General features: G+C 42.5%; 1 protein-coding gene across 6 annotated transcripts in view; it reads right to left on the bottom strand.

Annotated features, from left to right (window-relative positions):
* The window catches only part of ERBB4 (erb-b2 receptor tyrosine kinase 4), a 760,363-nt gene that overhangs the window by 221,530 nt on the left and 525,030 nt on the right, over positions 1–13,803 (bottom strand). The gene's annotated exons all lie outside the window — the stretch shown is intronic.

Genomic DNA, 13,803 nt, shown 5'->3' with positions numbered 1-13,803 from the left:
AGACTCTTTATAGGGAAACCACTATCACACTTTTATGAGAACTCTATGCCTTATCACAATCGAAAGATTTGCAGCAAAAGAAAACCTACACCAAGTTTCAAACATATATGAATTAGAATTTATAGTGGGGCTTTGCATTTCCCCCCTTGTTGTTGTTGGTATTATCTGTATTTTAAAATAGATCTGTATCTTGTTTTAATTATATGAGTGTTTAATTGCTTTTCATCGAATCATAGAATTGTAGAGTTGGAAGGGACCCAAGGGTCATCTAGTCCACCCCCCTGCAATGCAGGAATCTCAACTAAAGCATCCATGACAGACGGCCGTCCAACCTCTGCTTAGAAACCTCCAAGGAAGGAGAGTCTACCAATAGAGCAGTTGGTTAGAGTGTGGTGCTGATGATGCCAAAGTGCAGGTTCAAACCCCATAAGGGACAGCTGCATATTCCTGCTTTGCAGGGGTTGGACTAGAATAGGGGTGGCCAACTCCCAAGAGACTGTGATCTACTCACACAGTTAAAAACTGGCAGTGATCTACCCCCCTTTGGGGGGTTGGGGTCAAAGTTGTTGAGTTTTTTTTCAGGGAGGAGGTAAAATGTTGAGCTTTTTTTAGGGGAGCCACAGTTGTTCAGCTTCTTTGGGGGAAGCCAGTGATCTACCAGTGATCTACTGCAGACATCCAGTGATCTACCAGTAGATCATGATCTACCTGTTGGACATGCCTAGACTAGATGATCGTCAGGGTTCCTTCCAACTCTACAGTTCTCTGATTCTATATCTTTTCTATGTTTTTAGCTTTTTCTGTTTCATCTATAAGCCACATTGAGTCCTGGTCTGGAAATGAATGAATGAATGAATGAATGAATGAATGAAGGCAGCTACTCTGGAAATTAAAATGTTCTTTTCCAGCTCCAATCTTTGTATATGGACCTGCTAAGCAACAACAAGAAAAGGAAGACAGGCTTTTTTTCCAATACAAGCTTCTTTTAGATACAAGCTTATGGAATACATTCTTAAAACAAGCATAATGGCATCTGCACGGTGCCTTAACCAAGATGACAGATTCTTATTACCAATTAATGCATAGTGCTTTGATTCTTCTGGGCACCGTGTACACAGAGCCAATGGTGCACAACTTCCCATGTTTTCCCACAGAAGCTCACCTTTTCAATACTGTCCTTTATATTGTAATACGATAGGAAATTCATAGGGAACAAACTCTTTCCAGCACTTGATTAAAAACCAATTTTGTTTCATTGGAATCTCATCCTTAATGGGTTGATGCCCATAATGTGTCTCTATTGTGTGTCCACTAGTACTTCTGGCCTATTAGGTGTGCATACGTTGGAATAACTCACAAGTGTTAATTTACGGCATTTCCAAGAAATGCTATGTGCTTCCTCTGTCCCTGGCACACAACTTGCAGAAGAAGAACCCTCTCCCATCCACACTCCTGGACAAACCCTCTGTGATCAGTGACACTTCAAGCTCCTCAAAATCAAATGTGGGCTATTGTGGGTGGATGTCTGCCTTCCCACGCCCAACAGCAGTGAGTGAGGTGAGTCGCTGGCAAGAACAACTCGCTGCTATTGTGGGGTGTGGGGATAAGGATGCTTGTCCGAAACCACTGTGAGGTGGCAGGGGAGACAGGGGGCACATGTGGTTTTAAATTTATCTTCCCTGTAAAGTAAGATATGCTGTTCAACATGCACAAAGTGATCAGGTCACTGGAACCACACCCTCAAGTCAAATTTCACCACTTTCTGACACTTACACAATGTTGATAAAATCTACTGATTATGTTGTACAGCAATTACACATGTATGCCAACTACCTCATTAAAAGCATCATCTCCTTGATGTAACAAAGTTCATTTAAGGCAATTATGCCAGAGAAGTGCAGTTGCTGACATCGGTGTATATTTTCCTGTCACTGCCTGGCATCCGCTTATTGAGACCAGCAGCTACAGCTCAGCAATGCATGCCCATTCTGTTTGCTGGGAAAGGGTCTCCAGTCTCCATCTGGCACAAATAGCACAACTTTAACCCACAATGATGACAACAATTATTATTAAAAAATCTACTGAAGCCCTGTGCAGAATGCTAATAGCACCAAACTGCCTTCAAGGAAAAGAGATTATGCATGAGAGAGGGAGAAGAAACTGGCTCTGAAGACTTATTCAGTTAAGACCAATTGCAAATTGCATGTGAATGAATGAAGACTTATAAAGATTTAAAACTCTGCTCAAGTTTATTTTATTTCCAGCTCTCCCTGCCACAGAAATGCAATAGTGCCCCCCCACACCTACAATGCTTTCCCCCCTAAAAATAAATAAATAAAAATGTTTAGGGATACTCTCATTTTCCTACTCATATTGAAATACTGCCCCTCAATGAGGCCAAACTTAGATTCACAAAATGTTTAGGGGTATGCATAAAAAAGTGTGTGTGTGTGTGTGTGTGTGTGCGCGCGCACACACACACACACACACACACACACAGGACTAGAAAGAATACTAACCCATTTTGGACCTATTAATGAATAACCATTCTTATACTTTTGATCAAATAACCAATTGAGGCTGGAATTTTACCTGGAAGTAAGTACCATTGAATTCACTGGGACCTATTTCTAGTTAGAACATTTGCAGCATCTCAGCAGAGGTGATATTTTGAGAAAATTAAAGTTCTCTCCACTTATGAACATTTTCATTTATACAGAGGACACAATCCAGCCAAGGCTAATCATATTTTCAGTCCCACCAATTCCATTGATTGAGAGTTGAGCACATACTTTCCCCCTTGTGACTGAATAGCCCTGAAGAGGACTTGTAGCTACTGGGCTCTTTTCTTAATGGGTGTGGTGAGCTGTTATTTCTAACCATTTATAAATATAAATGAATACACTTAAGTTTGCTTTAACTTTTCACATTTCTCCACCCAATTATCCAAGAGAGTCTCCATTTTTTAAGGACCTGTCCCTGCTGAACCACTGCCCCTCATTTGCCTCTTTGCAGGTGCGCCAAATGACACTTGTGAAAAGACATAGCAGGAAGACTGTGCTTGGGGCATCACTGCTCTGGATGCGCCTCGTGATTCCAGCCAAGAGACACTCACAGAGGAACACATCCTCCAAGGATATGTGATTTTGACACCTACTGAGGGTGAAGACAGGTGTAATAAATCAAGAGAGTTCACAGTAAATCCCTGAACCACAAATAGACTCCACACTTCACAAATGAAATGACAGGTACCTATTCCATCTAATCAAACTTTAACCCAAATCATCCATCATTCTCTTCCCACATGTAGCCACCTGCTCCCTACCCCCTGTTTAAAGTGTGGCAGGAGATCCATGAGCCCTAATCCTATGCAAGGGCTTACCACCCTTTGTGCAGCAGAGGCTCATAAAGGAATGTAAGAAGAGTCCGGCTGGTTCAGGCCAATGGCCCATCTTGTCCAGCACCCTGTTCTCACAGTGTCCAACCAGATGCCCCAGATAGGAGGCCCTCAATAGCCCTCTCCACTCCTTCAGTTTCCAGCAACTGGTACGACTCTGGTTCTAGAGCACAGAATGGTGTTGGTGAAGATGGGCAAAAGCTTAGCAATTGAACTGATTCATATTGGTGTAAAAAACTGGTATTAGAAGATCTTCTCAAGCTAAATACTGTTATGAGTTTGTGGGTGCCAGACTCCCCAAAATTCTTGGGTCCAGTAGGTGTTAGAATTTAATCAAGCCTCCTGAACCCCCAGAGCCAGCAAGGGTTAAAATACAAGCCAGGTCAGCATCCTCATGAGGTAATCCACCTGGGTGGCAAGCCATTAAGAAGACAAGGAGAGGGGGCTCTGTGCCAAACATCAAAAGGTTGGGGCCCCTCCTCCAGCTCAGAGTTAGTTAGAAGATAAAGCCAGGGTTTGAGTGAGTCTTGAGTTGGCTGTGGTGTAACCTAGAGAAAAAAATGTTGCAGGCAAGCTGGAGAAGGCCAGAGCACGATGGTTGATTTTTGTTTGGTTCCAAGGCTGTGCCTACAGGAGAAGCAAGAGCCTCTTAGAGTGCTAATGGTGTGAGCCTCTCCATCATAGGCTCAAGGTGTATATATGTATAAATCAACCATTTACCATAAAGACTCCACAGTCTCTGTTGTGCCTCATTCCAAAAAGGAAACACAGACCCTGGGTAAACTACATGAAACCCCCTGGAATCTCAAACAGCTCAGATATTGGGGTGGTGTGTAACCAGTGCTATTTTTCTAGAAACAGGGGTGCCAGAACTCACCATGAATGCCTCCCTTGTTCTCTTATAATGGCAATGGCGCCCACCTGAGAGGGGCCGGTGCTGCGTTCCAGCGAGTTCTGGCTGGAAAAAACGCCCTGTGTGCAACAATACTTTTATTTCAATGGACTTGCCCAGATAAGGGGATGTTGTTTTAAACACCAGGTAACTTAATGCATAGACATTAAGAGCACAAGGGTGATCCCACCTCATGGCAGTAGGCATATGTTCATCATTTTCCATACAGGTAGGTGAAGATTTTCAAATAGCAAATATGGAAAATGCCATAGAGTGAATTGTCAGGGAGAAGGGTCCTAGCTCAGTGGCAGATACAGCCATGAAACCCTGGTTGAAACCTTGCAGAGCTGCTGCCAAACAGTGTAGACAGTACTGACCGCGATGGACCATTGGTCTGGCTCGGTAAAACACAGCTTCTATGTTCCTAAACCTGTTGATGCGGATGCTATCGGAGACTTCTATGTGCAACATATTCTCAAGGAATCCTTATTTTCTAATACAGAATCTCCTATGTGTTCTAGATGAAGCCAATTCCATGTTCTAATACAGTGGTACCTCAGGTTAAGATCTTAATTCATTCTGGAGGTCCGTTCTTAACCTGAAACTGTTCTTAACCTGAGGTCCTGCTGCCGCCGCACGATTTCTGTTCTCATTCTGAAGTAAAGTTCTTAACTTGAAGTACTATTTCTGGGTTAGCGGAGTCTGTAACCCGAGGTACCACTGTAGAAGGAAATTCTGAAGTGACCAACAAAATGCCTTTTGCTGAAGGAGGCTGATGGTGTTCTGGAACTGTCCATGGTGGAACTTTTAAGTAACCCAACTTCCACATTTGTGCTTGCTCAAATCCCAGAAATTGACAGACCAGAATTAAAGACCTTCCATGGTACTGATACAATTCTTAGTGTTAAGCCAAATGTTCTGCCACATAGTTTCTACTCTCATGGAAGTAAACACTATTTGGGATGCTTACTAGTTATTTTTAAGGGACTTTGACATGTCTACCTGTTTCCGTTCGCGTGGTGGGTTTTTTTTTTTTAATAGTGTCAGATGATAATTTGCATTTAAATAGAGACATTTAACAGCGGAGCAAAAGGAAGCTCTGCCAGCTGCCTCTCCCTCTCACTGGGAACTTGAAAGTGCGGCTTCATTGTTTTCTCTTCTCACGGTTACACAGGCAAAATGAGGCGCTGAACATGTAGACAGCACAACTTTGAATTAAATTATCACAAGTCCTTTGAAGGTCACATATCAAATAAATTGGGAGAAAACATGTCTTGTCTTATTCGATAATAATAAGATGTCTAGCAGAAGCAGGTACCGGACAAGATTCTGCCCTTATTTTTATTCTATCCCTATGCTGCTCTGAGTGTAGGCAGTGAAACTAATTGAGGATATTTAAATTTCAGCCTGTCCTAAGGATCACGGTGGGGAACATTTTAGTGGTGGAGTTTCGCCGAGAGATAAAAACTTTGTCCATGCCATCTACAAAGTTTATGCCCAGGTTTGGGGGAGACAGGAGGAAAGCCTGCAGCTTCGTCACTCTCTGGACCCTTGGCTGAAAAACACAAAGTTTCTTAAGACATGTTTTGTCAATGCCACCAGTGGGTATTTAAATAAGCAAGATAGGGGCACTCTGTAAGGAGATGAGCGGATTTCCTGTATTCTGTTATATTTTTGTTTTGTGGATTGAATCTGCATTTTTCTCCATCATCCCTTCTACAATTTCTACAATTAATTCATGAACTGGTGTTTGCAGTTTGCTGCAGTACTTTGTTCCAAGAGTTCCCAACCTTTGGGGCCCGTGTGGAATTCGGAGGCAGCGTTGCAGGTACCTGTCACAGAAAGGATGTTGCAGGGCTCAGAAAAGGAAGGGTATGAAAACCAGACTCTTGTAGTTAGACCAGATGCCAGAGAGTGATGGCTAAGACTGTTAAGCATTAGGATATGCCCCTGTGTTAGGTTATAGTGCTTTATTTACAGCCTGCCTATCCTCCCAAAGGAGCCCAGGGCAGCAGGGCTCTTTTTTGTTTAGACAAGCCTATCCAGACATGTAAACAACAACAACAACAACTGAAAACAGTTCTAAAGTTCTAAAAATAGTTATAAACATTCTCCAACAATTATCTCAGGGTTGCTAGCCATCAAGTGCTGGCGTAAACAGGACTGTTTTTTAATTTCCTCCTGGAAATCAATAGGGAGGGAGACACACTTCACTCTTCAGGGCAGTCCACAAATTGGGAACTGCACTGAAAGAGTCTAGGTTTTCTTTAATCAGTTAGAAAATGCTGGGGAGTGGATGACTTACAGTAAAACCACACTCTATAATAAGGGCTTCTGATGCTATATTTTTTTCCTGAAGAAACCTTGGCTTTAGCTAATTATGTATATATCAACCATTCCATGGTTTCTTTTCTTGGGACCAACACAGAACAATTCTCTTTGCTTAAAGATACTCCATCAAGAAAGCACATTACAAAATATGCGAGTTCTTATTTGTTTGCTTGGCTTTCCACATATCTTTCAGCAAGCTGAACTGAGATGAATAGGTAGATGATTCTGCCATATGTAGGGTGAAGACTCTGTTTATCAGAGACCCTAGGACTGGGTTCTAACCAGGTGTATTGGTAGTTAAAGTGCAAGGCTTGGCACACTAGGTGACCTTGGGCCAGCCACTCTCAGCCTAATTTGTCTTGCAGGGTGGTTGTGATGATAAAACAGGGTGGGGAAAAGAGAACCTTGTATTTCCCCCAATCACCTTGGAGGATAAATCTGCAGTTAGTATTTAAACAGCCTTTTAATCTATGTGAGGTACATAGGAGGAATTAGAGCTACACAACATCTGTCTCTGCAATTGGCAGGCAGTATGAAATCTCTGGATTGAACACGGCTGATATGACTCGTCAACACAGCAGTCAAGCTTGTCTGCAGCCGGAATCCCTGCCCTGAGGAATCCAGGAGGAGAGCGCACACTCGCCCTCTGGATTCATATGGAACCCCCGAGTAGCCCCTGACACGGAATGGTTTTACATTTGACTAGCTCCACTTCCTTCCAAATGGCAGTGTGAAAATTCATTCACTATTTATGGTTCAATAGCCCTGTTGAGAGGAAGTCCTCTGACACCCTGAAGGTCATTGTGACATTGGTAAGAGCTGATTCTTCTCAGCACCTTTGCATAAGCACTTGGCTCTATGTAAGACTGGGAAATGTCTGACAGAAATAAATCTCAAACCAAACACATCTGATCTTAGGGTAGTCAAATGTTGACTCACAGCAATTAACTGGAACCCGGCCATCACTACAATATGTGACGTGGTTTTGACTTTCCAAAGCAATTTTCTTTTATAAGTGGTTACCTTGTCCATTTCCTGAACTGCCATTCATTACAGACTGCCGAGTACAGAAGGGTGGGTGAGTGTGAAATCTGACGTTTGATCTACAGATCTCCCTTGCAACTGGCATGTGAGAAACCAGCTCCCAGGAGGGGAAATCGACTTTTCCTTCCTTTGTCCTTAAGAGTCTGAAGGATGCATCTCATAAATGTTTCTTCTCCATTTCTCCCAGAACCTTAGGCTGCCTTTTAAAACTTTAGCATTAGTTTCCCATCTGAATTATCTATCAGTGCATAACTTTACAAAATAAGTGGTGCAATGCTCAAGGCTGCAATCCTGTGAGGAGCCTCATTGGGCGTAGCGAGACTTGCATAGGACTGAGCTAGAGAAAGTCATACTCTTTGAAACTCTTAATGCTAATCCCATGTGTTTGTGAATGGGTTATGTTTACTTAAGGTTCTGGAGGTATGCTCCAATGTGGTCGCATATTTCCCACAGTATTTCTTCCATTTTAGATTCTGTTTAACTGTCACAGGAAATCTTGTAGTAGGTTAGAGAACCCCAAGGTCCAACCCCCCCACCCAAAGAATGAAATATAATTGAAAACACAGACGTGTTGGATTTAGAAGGTTTTAATAACGCATTTGGCTGGCATGCATATTTGTGGTATGATAAGGTAAAAGTACATAAAGCGTTTAAAAATCATATTATTAGAAAAGCATTGTTTAATGTTTGGATAAGATGTAAGGATCTGTTAGAAAAGAGAACTCCAAGATGGTTGTCACCAATGGAAGCGAAGGCACAGAAAAAACTCAATATGGAGGCCAAATGGCCGAAATATTGGGAAATTTTGGAGCATGACGGTGATAGAATAAAATTGCAGAGCTTTGAAAAATTGAAAAACAAAGTGAGAGATTGGCTCCATTATTACCAAATAATGGAGGCTTACAATTTGGACAGAAAAGTTGGTTTCCAGGTGGAAAAATCAAAATTGGAAACAGAATTGTTGGATCCAAAAATTAAGAATTTGTCAAGAATGTATAACTTGCTGTTGAAATGGAACACTCAGGATGAAACGGTGAAATCTGCTATGATTAAATGGGCACAAGATGTTGGACAAAACATAATGATGGCTGACTGGGAACAGTTATGGACCACAGGTATGAAGTTCACGGCATGTAATGCCTTAAGAGAAAACTTAATGAAAATGATTTATAGGTGGTACATGACACCAGTCAAGCTTGCAAAAATATACCATTTGCCCGACAATAAATGTTGGAAATGTAATGAGACTGAAGGTACATTTTTCCACCTTTGGTGGACATGCCCAAGGATTAAGACATTCTGGGAGATGATTTATAACGAAATGAAAAAGATATTTAAATATACTTTTTTGAAGAAACCAGAGGCCTTTCTCCTGGGCATGGTCGGCCAATTGGTGTTAAAGAAAGATAGAACTTTTTTTTATGTATGCAACAACAGCAGCAAGAATACTTATCGCGAAGTATTGGAAGACACAAGATTTACCCACACAGGAAGAATGGCAGATGAAGTTGATGGACTACATGGAATTGGCGGAAATGACTGGCAGAATCCGAGACCAGGGAGAAGAATCGGTGGAAGAAGATAGGAAAAAGTTTAAAGACTACTTACAGAAATACTGTAAAATTAATGAATGTTAGAAAAATGTTGGAATGAAGTTATATGGCTTTAGTAGAAATGTTATAAGGAATTAGGTATAGATAGATTAATAGGGTATTAAAGGGAAAAATAAGGTTAGAATGTGTTAAGATAATTATAGGATAGAGGAAGATGGAGAGGAATTGCTGAAACAATTAATAGAAGTGGAAGACAAAAAGGGAGGTGTGAGGAGGTCGTGGAAACATGTGAATGAGAGATAAGATATTGAAATTGGATTGTGTTTTGAATGGTTTTTGTTTTGTTTTGTTAATTGTTTGTGTTAGTGTTGTGTAGTGTTTTTTGTACGGTATTGTATTGTTGTATTGTGTGTGTTTTTTTGTTTTTTGTAGTGTTGTGTTTAAATTGTTGAAAATTAATAAATATTTTTTTTAAAAAAAAGAATGAAATATAATAATCACAGGATAAACAAAATAATAAAAATTCCTTCCAGTAGCACCTTAGAGACCAACTAAGTTTGTTCTTGGTATGAGCTTTCGTGTGCATGCACACTTCTTCAGATACACTGAAACAGAAGTCACTAGGCCCTTATATATAGTGAGAGGGTGGGGAGGGGTATTACTCAGAAGGGTGGTGGGATAATCACAGGATAGTCTGAGGAATGCTAAGGACCACCTGCCTAAAACTTGGGAGTGATCAGCATTCATAGGCAATATGCATACTCTGTTAAAAACCAGGAAATAGTTGTACCATTGTCCTACAGTGAGATTAATTTCCTTTGGAAGTTCTGGCTGTGCTCTCATTAAATTGAGTTATTCCACTTCAAACTGCAGATGGCTGGTGGAGTACATGACCTCTCTAGACTGATAGGTAAATAGATAGAAATTAGTCTATAGCCTTTTTTATTGACATCTAGTTATAGACAGATATATATGTAGATAGATATAGATACAGTGGAACCTCGGTTTAAGAACAGTTCAGTTTAGGAACGATTTGGTTTACAAACACCGCAAAACTGGAAATAGTGTCTTGGTTTGAGAACTTTACCTTAGTCTAAGAATGGAATCCGAACGGTGGAAGGGCACCGGCGGCAGGAGGCCTCATTAGGGAAAGCGCACCTTGCTTTAAGAACGGTTTTGGTTTAAGAGCAGACTTCCTGAACGGATTAAGTTCGTAAACTGAGATACCACTGTATTGATTACATGTAGGAGCATTCAGTAATAAAACCTCATGTAGGTGGTATGACTGAAACAACAGTTTACCCCATCAATGAGAAGCAGGCCTGTGTGTCACACTATGGAAACTCATGGGACATCTGTCCCTTACAGTCACAAAACTTTAAACCCAATGCAATATAGTTCTGAATTAAGAAACCACTTAAACCACGCGCTAAACCCTGTCTGTGGTGCCTGCCCTTTTCCCCAAAGAATGGGACAAGAGACCAGAGTATGGGTTCAAATTGGCCACAACTTTATTGAGCTTCAGAAGTGGGAAACTTGGCACAGGCCTTGGCAGGTAACCCTCTCAGCCCATCTGGCTGAGGATATGCAGGCAGATGAGATCCAGTGAGAGGGGACTGCAAAGCGCAAACTTACACAGCATGCCCTTCCACTAACCTCAGCCCGGGAGTTTGACCTACATGCCGCCGCTCTAGGGCCAGGGACTCCTGGTTTTTGCCCTTTAACGGGCCCTGCAAACACTGCCGCATGGGAGGGAGCATGAATGCACCACCCCCCCGACTTGATGTCAGATTAAAGGATACTTTGCCAAGGCCTAAAACCGCCACCCGAGGCCCTGAGGGGCCTCGCCGCCAAGTCCCACGACCGAGGACCAATCACCCATCCTCTGCCATCAAACCCTGTTGTCTACTCAGTCCCTAAGGATTTGTCACAAGTCGTGCAGCCATAGGTCAGCGCTACCCGCATCCCTATTACTTCATTAGTAATGTTTAAATATGACTCTGTTTAAATAGCTCTGCGTTGTGTTTTCCTAAGTAGTTTAAGAGACCAGCTTTTTGCATGACTAAAATACCGTGTTTTGCGCCCCATAGGATGCTCCGGCCCATAGGACGCACCTAGTTTTTTTTTGGGGGGGGAATAAAGAAAAAAAAAATTATTTCCCCCCCAGGTGCGGGGCTGGAAGAACCAGGTTGGGGAACAGCGGGAAGGCGCGCTCTGCCTCCCCGCTGTCCCCCGAGCTTGTGGGGCTGGCGATGGGGAGAAGTGCGCTGAGCCCAGGACTGCAGGCAGCTCTGCGCAACCCTCGGAGCCGGTCTCCCGAGGGTTGCGCAGAGCTTCCTGAAGCCTGGAGAGCGAGAGGGGTCGGTGCGCACCGACCCCTCTCGCTCTCCAGGCTTCAGCGAAAGCCTGCATTCGCCCCATAGGACGCACACACATTTCCCCTTCATTTTTGGAGGGGAAAAAGTGCGTCCTATAGGGCAAAAAATACGGTAATACATTTGATTGCAAAATCAAAATATAATTCAAACAGCACAGTATGGCATTAGTACAAATTAAAGATACTATTGTTGGGATGAATTGTTCTGCCTTTATCAGCCTGTAATACCTTCTGTGCCCTTGTCTGACAATTCCTATTGTCATGCGTTTATTCATCCACACTCTTTTGTTAAGTAAAAATCATTTTACATTTTCTACTACCCCTATGCTAATCTTTAGATCTCTTCTATCGATTTGAAAGTTAATTACCTAGTAGAAAGTCAGACTCTCAGGTCCCCCCCCGCCCCGCCCCCCCCCCCCCCCCGCTCTGCTTAAAACAGAATAGGCAAGCTGTTTAAACACTTGGAGCACAAATGTTCCTTCCAGTAGAGGAATCCACCAATGGTGAATGAACACAAGGGATTTTCTTCCATAAGCAAATGCAGTTGAATTATTTGTTCTCATGACTTATATTAGATCTCCAAGACCACAGTTTGCTGCTTCATGGGCACTTTCCATTTCTTTTGTGGCAACATTTTCCAGACAAATCAGCTTTTCAGTTTGGGGGGTGCTCCTGGACCTGCTTTTGGGGGGCAGTTAGCTGCAGTGTGCTTTTGAATGGTGCCCTGACAGCCTCTTGAAGCTATAAAGCAGGATGTCAGGATTCAAAATGAAAAACAATAAACAAAAACCCACACACATTAATCATATAAATAAAATCCCAAGCAGGCTTTCAACAAGGCAGAAAAATAGAAGTTTCCTTTGTCAGGGAAGAACACTTTTGAGAAATTAGAGGACAGCTTTGGCCCAGCACTAGAAACAATAAGGAAAGAATCACACGTCCTTTTCTGTATCATCTTTCCTGCCATACATTAACCTTAGAATTCTAGATACTACTCAAAATTTTTCTAGTGAGCTTTCCATCCTTATAATGGAGACTCACTACTTCATCTGCTATTCAGAGCCCATGGCACAAATATTCCACGTCAGGGGCGTAGCGTGGGTTGTCAGCACCCGGGGCAAGGCAAGTAATTTGCGCCCCTTAACCCATGGATTTGCGCCCCCTAACCCGTGGATTTGCGCCCCCTAACCCTAACCCCCAGATGTTGCGCCCGGTGCGGCCAGCCCCCCCTGCACCCCCCACGCTACGCCACTGTTCCACGTGCCTAGCAAATATTTTAGTAGGAATGAACATAAATATACCAGTTGGCCCATTCTATTTATCCACTAATCTTTCTTTCTAGATAGATAGAGACACACACATAGTGATTCAGACACACATAGATGAAAAAGAGACTGACCAGGGAAATATGTTTGTGTTATGAAAACAAACAGAAAGAGATACACACTGAGAGCTGGGAAAAGAAGAGAGAAAGAAAGAGGACAGCAGTAAATAAAAATCAGAGATAAAAACTTAAAGCTGAAGCTGAACAGAGGAAAAACAGAAAACTTACAAACAATGAAATATGCGCTTTCATGAATAATATGAAATGGGAGGCCCACTGGTGTGGCAGGAGCGATAATAATGCGCTTAAGGAATTGAGGAAATCTGTATAGAATCCCTAAATTACAGGGTATCACTGAAGTGGTCCACAGAAGACAAGCCTGATATAAAGAGCGATCGACTGACAGAGGGAGGGAGTCAACGGGAAGTCAAGAAATGCATGTCTGCAGCACAAAATTGACACAGCCCACTGGCTTCATATTTATCAATGACAGTGCAGGATTGATAGCAGGTTTGCTGTAATGTTACTATTCTGTTCTGACACAGAAATGTCTTAAGGCCAATGTGATGAGAACAGACAAGAGACTATGCTGAAAAAAGGCAGGCGAGAGGTGTCAGAAACCATCCCTTCCTGGCTTCCTTTCCCCTGCAGCAACAGATACAGCAGGCATAATCTCCTGGGCCAAAAGATCTATAGGAAATTTGGGGCTTGTTCCTGCAAAGGCCACTTTCTCCAGGCAACTCATTCAAGTATTTTCATAAAGCACAGATGGGGGAGATCTGGCCTCTGAGACATTTTGATCTGGGTTCCGGTGGTTCTGTCACATATTAATCAAGGAATGGTAAGAGGTTTGCCTGCAGTTTTACCCATCAAGGAAAATAGTTT

The sequence above is a fragment of the Podarcis muralis genome, chromosome 1, assembly GCF_964188315.1.
Source record: "Podarcis muralis chromosome 1, rPodMur119.hap1.1, whole genome shotgun sequence".
NCBI classification, from domain to species: domain Eukaryota; kingdom Metazoa; phylum Chordata; class Lepidosauria; order Squamata; family Lacertidae; genus Podarcis; species Podarcis muralis.
This window is presented reverse-complemented; position numbering and strand designations above follow the sequence as displayed.